Here is an 11167-nt window from a genome sequence, read left to right on the forward strand (position 1 = left end):
AATTCTGGAGAGACCAAACGGCAACGTCTGAAATTGGTAATGACAATACTGTACCGCAAATCTTAGGTACGCCTGATGAGGTGGATAAATGAGTACATGAAGGTATGCATCCTTTATGTCCAGAGATATCATAAAATCCCCCCCTTCTAGGCTGGTGATGACCGCTCTTAGCGATTCCATCTTGAACTTGAACCTTTTCAAGTATAGGTTCAGGGATTTTAAATTTAATATGGGTCTGACCAAACCGTCCGGTTTTGGGACTACAAACAGGGTCGAATAATTTCCCTTTCCTTGTTGAAGCAGGGGAACCTTGACCACCACCTGTTGAAGATACAATTTGTGAATTGCATTTAACACTATCTCCCTTTCCTGGGGAGAAGATGGTAGGGCCGATTTGAAAAACCGGCGAGGAGGCACCTCTTCGAATTTCAGCTTGTAACCCTGAGAAACAATTTCTATTGCCTAGGGATCCACCTGCGAATGAACCCAGATGTGGCTGAAAACTCGAAGACGTGCCCCCAACTGGGCGGACTCCTTTAGCGGAGCCCCAGCGTCATGCGGTGGATTTTGTAGAGGCCGGGGAGGACTTCTGTTCCTAGGAACTAGCTGTGTTGTGCAGCTTCTTCCCTCTGCCCTTACCTCTGGCAAGAAAGGACGCACCTCGTACTTTCTTGTTTCTCTGTGATCGAAAGGACTGCATTTGATAATGTGGTGCTTTCTTAGGCTGTGAGGAAATATAAGGCAAAAAATTTGATTTACCAGCTGTAGCTGTGGAGACAAGGTCCGAGAGACCTTCCCCAAACAATTCCTCACCCCTGTAAGGTAAAACCTCCATATGCCTTTTTGAGTCGGCATCACCTGTCTATTGCCGGGTCCATAGGACTCGTCTAGCAGAAATCGACATAGCGTTTATTCTAGAACCCAGTAGACTAATGTCACTTTGAGCATCTCTCATATATAGGACAGCATCTTTTATATGCCCTATGGTCAATAACATAGCATCCTTATCTAGGGTCTCAATCTCTGCTGATAAGGTATCTGTCCATGCTGCCACCGCGCTACAACCTCGGCCGACGCTATTGCCGGTCTGAGTAAGGTACCAGAATGTGTGTAAATGGACTTTAGGGTAACCTCCTGCTTGCGGTCAGCAGGGTCCCTGATGGTAGCCGTATCCTGGGATGGCAGCGCTACCTTTTTGGATAAGCGTGTCAATGCTTTATCCACCCTAGGGGAGGATTCCCACCGTATCCTGTCCATTGGCGGGAAAGGATACGCCATAAGAATCCTTTTGGGAATCTGCAGCTTTTTGTCTGGAGATTCCCAAGCTTTTTCACATAATTCGTTCAACTCATGTGAGGGGGGAAAGGTTATCTCAGGTTTCTTTCCCTTATACATGTGTACCCTCGTGTCAGGGACAGGGGACTCTGTGATGTGCAAAACATCTTTTATTGCAATAATCATATATCGAATACATTTAGCCAATTTTGGTTGTAACTTTGCATCATCGTAGTCGACACTGGAGTCAGAATCCGTGTCGGTATCTGTGTCAACTATTTGGGATAGTGGGCGCTTTTGAGACCCCGAAGGTCCCTGCGACATAGGGACAGGCATGGGTTGACTCCCTGACTGTTCCCTAGCTTCAGCTTTGTCTAATCTCTTGTGTAATAAGTTTACATTAGCACTTAAAACATTCCACATATCCATCCAGTCAGGTGTCGGCGTTGTCGATGGAGACACCACATTAATTTGCTCCTGCTCCTCTCTAGGAGAGCCTTCTACCTCAGACATGTCGACACACGTGTACCGACACACCATACACTCAGGGAATCCTCTTATCTGAGGACAGTTCCCCAACAAGGCCCTTTGGAGAGACAGAGAGAGAAAGTATGCCAGCACACACCCCAGCGCTATATGACCCAGGAAAAAAACACAATCATTTTATGTTTACCCAGTAGCGCTGTATTTCCATATATATATGCGCCTAATTATGTGCCCTCTCTTCTTTAAGACCCTCTTTCTACCGTGGTATAAGCAGGGGAGAGTCCATGGAGCTTCCCCTCAGCGGTGCTGTGGAGAAAATGGCGCTGGTGAGTGCTGAGGGAGAAGCCCCACCCCCTCAGCGACGGGCTTCTGTCCCGCTCAAATATAGTAAAAAAATGGCGGGGGCTCTTATATATATATACAGTGCCTAGCTGCATATATATTTATTTTGCCAAAGAGAGGTCTATATTGCTGCCCAGGGCGTCCCCCCTGCGCCCTTCACCCTTACACTGACTGCCGTGTGTGAGGTGTATGGGAGCAATGGAGCACAGCTTTACTGCTGTGCGTTACCTCAGTGAAGATCATGAAGTCTTCCGCCGCCTCTGAAGTCTTCTTTTCTTCTCATACTCACCCGGCTTCTATCTTCCGGCTCTGCGAGGGGGACGGCGGCGCGGCTCTGGGACGGACGGCGAGGGTGAGACCTGCGTACCGATCCCTCTGGAGCTAATGCTGTACAGTAGCCTAAGAAGCAGAGCCTATCAACTCACAGAAGTAGGTGTGCATCTCTCCCCTCCGCCCCTCGATGCAGGGAGTCTGTTGCCAGCAGGCTCCCTGAAAATAAAAAAATCTAACAAATATACTTTCTGTCAGGAAACTCAGGAGAGCTCCCTGAAAAGCACCCAGTCTCCTCTGGGCACAGTAGTAAACTGAGGTCTGGAGGAGGGGCATAGAGGGAGGAGCCAGTGCACACCCAGATCTAAAGTCTTTCTTAAAGTGCCCATGTCTCCTGCGGAGCCCGTCTATCCCCCATGGTCCTTACGGAGTCCCCAGCATCCTCTAGGACGTAAGAGAAAAATTATGCTGGCAGAAAAATCCAATTGAGTGATTAAACAGCTCCAGAGCTGCTCTGTAAGGCAAGTAAAAGGGTGTGGGCCCTGCAGCACTACCTGTAGTTTGCATTGTGCATTGGAAGCCTAGTTTGCTGTCTGTTTCCACTTCTTTTTTCTTGAGCCCCTCCCGTCTATACCCTTGTGCACTATCCTGACTTCTCCTCCCGTCTGCTTACTTTGTGCCTTCCAATGCACAATGCAAACTACAGGTAGTGCTGCAGGGCCCACACCCTTTTACTTGCCTTACAGAGCAGCTCTTGAGCTGTTACAGTGCCCAGCTGCTGCAAGAAATCAGCGTGAATGCTTCAGGGGCTGGGGCATGGCCAACATGAGCCCCACACCGAAGGAGGGTGGGGGTGTTTAATGCGAACTAGGGGTCTCGCACAATGCGAACTACAGGTAGTGCTGCAGGGCCCACACCCTTTTACTTGCATTACAGAGCAGCTCTGGAGCTGTTACAGTGCCCAGCTGCTGCAAGAAATCAGCTTGAATCCTTCAGGGGCTGGGGCATAGCCAACATGAGCCCCACACCGACGGAGGGTGGAGGTGTTTAATGCGAACTAGGGGTCATCCAAGTGCCGCAAAAGGCCGCCATGCCCTGCACGCCCCTTTTCTCTTTTCATATGCAGACGAGGGTTGAAGCCAACTTTGACCCACTGCTTGGATGACATCGCCATATGCAAATCCATCTGCTGCAGGCCTTCCCCCAGGAATGCTTGCACTAGTTGTTGCATTTGGTTTGTTGTTTGGGGGTGCTTCAGTATTAGGCAGCCTTCTGCCCTCCCATGTTCATCTGAAAATATGTGTTCTCCCTGCAGTTGTTGTCCCCAGATGAGAGTTCCCTTGTGCTGCCTCAGTTGAATCTCCTTTACTTGACAGAGATGTGCCTGAGCAGCGGCCCTCCCCAGCCCTATCCCAAATCATACTTATTTTGCATAGGAGATGCCATGGTCATGAAGACTGTTCTCCCAGGGTGCGGTTCATTCATTGCATTCTGGGTATGCTGACCCCTGTGATTTCCCCAAATGTGGGAAACTCGACTGCATTATTTAATGCGAACTAGGGGTCATCCAAGCACCGCAAAAGGCCGCCATGCCCTGCATACCCCTTTTCTCTTTTCATAAGCAGACGAGGTTTGAAGCCAACCTTGACCCACTGCTTGGATGACATCACTTGCTGCCTTTCCAATGAAGCAAGTTTAATTTAATAATAGGTGAAAAACCATCCCTACAAAGGTGTTAATCAGATACTTGGCTTTGTGGACACTTTTCAGAGCACAAATTTGTTAGCATAAAAATAAAGCCAGAAAATGAAGAGCTGTTTAATCACTCAATTGGATTTTTCTGCCAGCATATTTCTTTTTCTCTGCAACCCACTGCTAAATTGTGCTTTGTGGCTGTTTTTTTTATAAAATCACTTAATCAAATCTAACTCTGATTACATCAGAGAAGGCCAGGTACCCTACACCATAAGAGGTGGTTTGAAATTTTTACTTGTCTACTTAAAGATCACCAAAATCTGATAACAAGGTCAATTACGTCCCTAGGTGGGATTGAACCACCAACCTTTTGGTTAACAACTGAACACGCTAACTGTTTGTGCCTCAGAGACACTTTGCGAAAGTACATACTGACAAAGGCTAATAAGCATTCATCTAGAACGTTTCCTAGAAAAACTTTAAAAAGTCAATAATCTGGAGAGTTTTTGTAAGATGTTTCTTCCATCAACCAATGAAGAAACACATTGGTACTTTCCCATGATGAGTGAGTGCTTCAGGATCTCTTGCACTTACATGTGCAGCAGAGTACTGTAATGGAAGCATGCTGGGTCCATAACCCAGAGGTAGGCAGATTGAAACTATCCTCTGCTATATGCATTGTTTTTTGTTAATTAAAGTAATCCAAAACTGGGATTGATATTTTTGCTCTTTTATTTTTACTTAAAGTACAATAACTTTTACCATTTTAATTTGTTTTAATAGTATATTGACAGTATTGTTTTCTTTCAAAAATCCACTTAATTTTCTTTACCCTATTATTAAAATGGTAATTGACAAAAACAAACTACATTGTCACCAGAAGAGCAGTACAAAATATACAAGTGATATATTAAAATCATCTTTCCAGCTTTAATTTCAATGATGCCTTGGTGCAACAATTTTGTGAGAAACATCTTCACCCATAAAGAAAGATTTTCTTAATTCCTTACCTGTGTGCTGATTAGATATCACCTTGTTTTCACATTAAACAGACTTCCCCTTGAGGAAGCAGCAAGGATGCAGTGACGTTTATGTTTCCTGGTGTCAACCTGTATTATTTCAGTAGACATTGAAATGAGGATGCATCTTGCTGCCTTTCCAATGAAGCAAGTTTAATTCAGTAATAGGTGAAAAACCATTCCTACTAAAGGTGTTAATCAGAGACTTGGCTTTGTGGACACTTTTCAGAGAGCAAATTTGTTAGCATAAACATAAAATCAGAAAATGAAGAGCTGTTTAATCACTCAATTGGACTTTTCTGCCAGCATAATTTTTTTTCTCTGCAACCCACTGCTAAATTGTGCTTCCTAGCTGTTTTTTATAAAATCACTTAATCAAATCTAACTCTGATTACATCAGAGAAGGCCGGGTACCCTACACCATAAGAGGGGGTTTGAAATTTTGACTTGTCTACTTAAAGATCACCAAAATCTGATAACAAGGTCAATTACGTCCCTGGGTGGGATTGAATCACCAACCTTTAGGTTAATAGCCATACACACTAACTGATTGCGCCATAGCGACACTTTGCGAAAGTACATACTGACAAAGGCTAATAAGCATTCATCTAGAACGTTTCCTAGAAAAACTTTAAAAAGTCAGTAATCTGGAGAATTTTTGTAAGAAACACATTGGTACTTTCCCATGATGAGTGAGTGCTTCAGGATCTCTTGCACTTACATGGGCTATTAACCAAAAGGTTCCCACCCAGTGATGTAATTGACCTTGTGATCAGATTTTGGTGATCTTTAAGTAGACAAGTCAAAATTTCAAACCCCCTCTTATGGTGTAGGGTACCTGGCCTTCTCTGACGTAATCAGAGTTAGATTTAATTAAGGTGCGCAAGGGCATAGAAGGGAGCGGTTTAAGAAAAGAGAAGTGGAAACAGACAGCAAACTAGGCTGGAGAGAGACCTGAGACAAAGAGATCTGAATTATACGAGAGCCGACCAGGGGAAACACAAATTATGCAGTCAAGTTTCCCACATTTGGGGAAATCGCAGGAGCAGCACACCCAGAGTGCAATGGGTGAGCCTTGCCCTGGGAGAAGCACCTTCATGATCATAGTATCTCACCTGGCAGGTAAGTAGGAGTTGGGCTAGTGCTGGGGAGGGTCGCTGCTCGGGTACGCCCCTGTCAAGTGAAGGAGATCCAACTGAGGCAGCACAAGGGAACTCTCGAAAGAAGAACAAGGCTAGAGGAAGATCTGAGACAAAGAAATCTGACTTTTACCAGAGCTGACCAGAGGAAAGCACAAACACAGTACCCCACTACCACCAGGAAACATTAACGCCACTGCATCCTTGCTGCTTTCTCATGTGGTAGTCTATTTAATGTGAAAACAAGGTGATATCTAATTAGCACACAGAAAAGAAAATTAAGTGAATTTTTGAAAGAAAACAATACTGTCAATATACTATTAAAACAAATTAAAATGGTAAAAGTTATTGTACTTTAAGTAAAAATAAAAGAGCAAAAATGTCAATCCCAGTTTTGGATTACTTTAATTAACAAAAAAAATGCATATAGCAGAGGGTAGTTTCAATCTGCCTACCTCTGGGTTATGGACCCAGCATGCTTCCATTACAGTACTCTGCTGCACATGTATGTGCAAGAGATCCTGAAGCACTCACTCATCATGGGAAAGTACCAATGTGTTTCTTCATTGGTTGATGGAAGAAACATCTTACAAAAACTCTCCACATTATTGACTTTTTAAAATGTTTCTAGGAAACGTTCTAGATGAATGCTTATTAGCCTTTTTCAGTATATGCTTTTGCAAAGTGTCGCTGTGGCGCAATCAGTTAGTGTGTAAGGCTATTAACCAAAAGGTTGGTGGTTCAATCCCACCCAGGGACGTAATTGACCTTGTTATCAGATTTTGGTGATCTTTATGTAGACAAGTCAAAATTTCAAACCCCCTCTTATGGTGTAGGGTACCTGGCCTTCTCTGATGTAATCAGAGTTAGATTTGATTCAGTGATTTTATAAAAACAGCTAGGAAGCACAATTTAGCAGTGGGTTGCAGAGAAAAAGAAATATGCTGGCAAAAAAATCCAATTGAGTGATTAAACAGCTCTTCATTTTCTGGCTTTATTTTTATGCTAACAAATTTGTTCTCTGAAAAGTGTCCACAAAGCCAAGTCTCTGATTAACACCTTTGTAGGGATGGTTTTTCACCTATTACTAAATTAAACTTGCTTCATTGGAAAGGCAGCAAGATGCATCCTCATTTCAATATCTACAGAAATAATACAGGTTGACACCAGGAAACATTAACGCCACTGCATCCTTGCTGCTTTCTCATGTGGAAGTCTGTTTAATGTGAAAACAAGGTGATATCTAATTAGCACACAGGTAAGGAATTAAGAAAATCTTTATTTAAGGGTGAAGATGTTTCTCACAAAATCGTTGCCCCAATGCATCATTGAAATTCAAGCTGGAAAGATGATTTTAATATATCACTTGTACATTTTGTATTGCTCTTCTGGTGACAATGTAGTTTGTTTTTGTCAATTACCATTTTAATAATCGGGTAAAGAAAATTAATTGGATTTTTGAAAGAAAACAATACTGTCAATATACTATTAAAACAAATTAAAATGGTAAAAGTTATTGTACTTTAAGTAAAAATAAAAGAGCAAAAATATCAATCCCAGTTTTGGATTACTTTAATTAACAAAAAAAAATGCATATAGCAAAGGATAGTTTCAATCTGCCTACCTCTGGGTTATGGACCCAGCATGCTTCCATTACAGTACTCTGCTGCACATGTAAGTGCAAGAGGTCCTGAAGCACTCACTTATCATGGGAAAGTACCAATGTGTTTCTTCATTGGTTGATGGAAGAAACATCTTACAAAAACTCTCCACATTATTGACTTTTTAAAATGTTTCTAGGAAACGTTCTAGATATATGCTTATTAGCCTTTGTCAGTATGTACTTTTGCAAAGTGTCGCTGTGGCGCAATCAGTTAGTGTGTATGGTTATTAACCAAAAGGTTGGTGGTTCAATCCCACCCAGGGACGTAATTGACCTTGTTATCAGATTTTGGTGATCTTTAAGTAGACAAGTCAAAATTTCAAACCCCCTGTTATGGTGTAGGGTACCTGGCCTTCTCTGATGTAATCAGAGTTAGATTTGATTCAGTGATTTTATAAAAACAGCTAGGAAGCACAATTTAGCAGTGGGTTGCAGAGAAAAAGAAATATGCTGGCAAAAAAATCCAATTGAGTGATTAAACAGCTCTTCATTTTCTGGCTTTATTTTTATGCTAACAAATTTGTTCTCTGAAAAGTGTCCACAAAGCCAAGTCTCTGATTAACACCTTTGTAGGGATGGTTTTTCACCTATTACTAAATTAAACTTGCTTCATTGGAAAGGCAGCAAGATGCATCCTCATTTCAATGTCTACTGAAATAATACAGGTTGACACCAGGAAACATTAACGCCACTGCATCCTTGCTGCTTTCGCATGTGGAAGTCTGTTTAATGTGAAAACAAGGTGATATCTAATTAGCACACAGGTAAGGAATTAAGAAAATCTTTATTTAAGGGTGAAGGTGTTTCTCACAAAATCGTTGCCCCAATGCATCATTGAAATTCAAGCTGGAAAGATGATTTTAATATATCACTTGTACATTTTGTATTGCTCTTCTGGTGACAATGTCGTTTGTTTTTGTCAATTACCATTTTAATAATAGGGTAAAGAAAATTAAGTGGATTTTTGAAAGAAAACAATACTGTCAATATACTATTAAAACAAATTAAAATGGTAAAAGTTATTGTACTTTAAGTAAAAATAAAAGAGCAAAAATATCAATCCCAGTTTTGGATTACTTTAATTAACAAAAAAAAATGCATATAGCAGAGGATAGTTTCAATCTGCCTACCTCTGGGTTATGGGCCCAGCATTTTTCCATTGCAGTACTCTGCTGCACATGTAAGTGCAAGAGATCCTGAAGCACTCACTCATCATGGGAAAGTACCAATGTGTTTCTTCGTTGGTTGATGGAAGAAACATCTTACAAAAACTCTCCAGATTATTGACTTTTTAAAGTTTTTCTAGGAAACGTTCTAGATGAATGCTTATTAGCCTTTGTCAGTATGTACATTTGTAAAGTGTCTCTGTGGCGCAATCTGTTAGTGTGTTTGGTTATTAATCAAAGGGTTGGTGGTTCAATCCCACCCAGGGATGTAATTGACCTTGTTATCAGATTTTGGTGATCTTTAAGTAGACAAGTCAAAATTTCAAACCCCCTTCTTATGGTGTAGGGTACCTGGCCTACTCTGATGTAATCAGAGTTAGATTTGAATAAGTGATTTTATAAAAAAAACAGCTAGGAAGCACAATTTAGCAGTGGGTTGCAGAGAAAAAGAAATATGCTGGCAGAAAAATCCAATTGAGTGATTAAACAGCTCTTCATTTTCTAGCTTTATTTTTATGCTAACGAATTTGTTCTCTGAAAAGTGTCCACAAAGCCAAGTATCTGATTAACATATTTGTAGGGATGGTTTTTCACCTATTACTAAATTAAACTTGCTTCATTGGAAAGGCAGCAAGATGCATCCTCATTTCAATATCTACTGAAATAATACAGGTTGACACCAGGAAACATTAACGCCACTGCATCATTGCTGCTTTCTCATGTGGAAGTCTGTTTAATGTGAAAACAAGGTGATATCTAATTAGCACACAGGTAAGGAATTAAGAAAATCTTTATTTAAGGGTGAAGATGTTTCTCACAAAATCGTTGCCCCAATGCATCATTGAAATTCAAGCTGGAAAGATGATTTTAATATATCACTTGTACATTTTGTATTGCTCTTCTGGTGACAATGTAGTTTGTTTTTGTCAATTACCATTTTAATAATCGGGTAAAGAAAATTAATTGGATTTTTGAAAGAAAACAATACTGTCAATATACTATTAAAACAAATTAAAATGGTAAAAGTTATTGTACTTTAAGTAAAAATAAAAGCTAAAATATCAATCCCAGTTTTGGATTACTTTAATGAACAAAAAAAAAATGCATATAGCAAAGGATAGTTTCAATCTGCCTACCTCTGGGTTATGGGCCCAGCATGCTTCCATTGCAGTACTCTGCTGCACATGTAAGTGCAAGAGATCCTGAAGCACTCACTCATCATGCGAAAGTACCAATGTGTTTCTTCATTGGTTGCTGGAAGAAACATCTTACAAAAACTCTCCAGATTATTGACTTTTTAAAGTTTTTCTAGGAAACGTTCTAGATGAATGCTTATTAGTCTTTGTCAGTATGTACTTTTCGCAAAGTGTCTCTGTGGCGCAATCGGTTAGTGTGTTCAGCTATTAATCAAAAGGTTGGTGGTTCAATCCCATCCAGGGACGTAATTGACCTTGTGATCAGATTTTGGTAATATTTAAGTAGACAAGTCAAAATTGCAAACCCCCTCTTATGGTGTAGGGTACCTGGCCTTCTCTGATGTAATCAGAGTTAGATTTCATTAAGTGATTTTATAAAAAAACAGCTAGGAAGCACAATTTAGCAGTGGGTTGCAGAGAAAAAGAAAAATGCTGGCAGAAAAATCCAATTGAGTGATTAAACAGCTCTTCATTTTCTGGCTTTATTTTTATGATAACAAATTTGTTCTCTGAAAAGTGTCCACAAAGCCAAGTATCTGATTAACATCTTTGTAGGGATGGTTTTTCACCTATTACTAAATTAAACTTGCTTCATTGGAAAGGCAGCAAGATGCATCCTCATTTCAATATCTACGGAAATAATACAGGTTGACACCAGGAAACATTAACGCCACTGCATCTTTGCTGTTTTCTCATGTGGAAGTCTGTTTAATGTGAAAACAAGGTGATATCTAATTAGCACACAGGTAAGGAATTAAGAACATCTTTATTTAAGGGTGAAGATGTTTCTCACAAAATCGTTGCCCCAATGCATCATTGAAATTCAAGCTGGAAAGATGATTTTAATATATCACTTGTACATTTTGTATTGCTCTTCTGGTGACAATGTAGTTTGTTTTTGTCAATTACCATTTTA

At 40.8% G+C, this 11167-nt stretch overlaps 1 non-coding gene and 1 pseudogene across 1 annotated transcript; one reads left to right on the forward strand and one right to left on the reverse strand.

The window, feature by feature from the left end:
• Nucleotides 1-3792: 3792 nt before the first annotated feature.
• LOC135037250 (U1 spliceosomal RNA) lies at nucleotides 3793-3971 on the forward strand (annotated as a pseudogene).
• A 2083-nt stretch (nucleotides 3972-6054) lies between these two features.
• Nucleotides 6055-6217, reverse strand: LOC135037179 (U1 spliceosomal RNA). Its single transcript, XR_010231770.1, has one exon. It is a non-coding gene; the product is annotated as a U1 spliceosomal RNA (small nuclear RNA).
• Nucleotides 6218-11167: the final 4950 nt, after the last annotated feature.

The sequence above is a fragment of the Pseudophryne corroboree genome, unplaced genomic scaffold (assembly GCF_028390025.1).
Source record: "Pseudophryne corroboree isolate aPseCor3 unplaced genomic scaffold, aPseCor3.hap2 scaffold_670, whole genome shotgun sequence".
NCBI classification, from domain to species: domain Eukaryota; kingdom Metazoa; phylum Chordata; class Amphibia; order Anura; family Myobatrachidae; genus Pseudophryne; species Pseudophryne corroboree.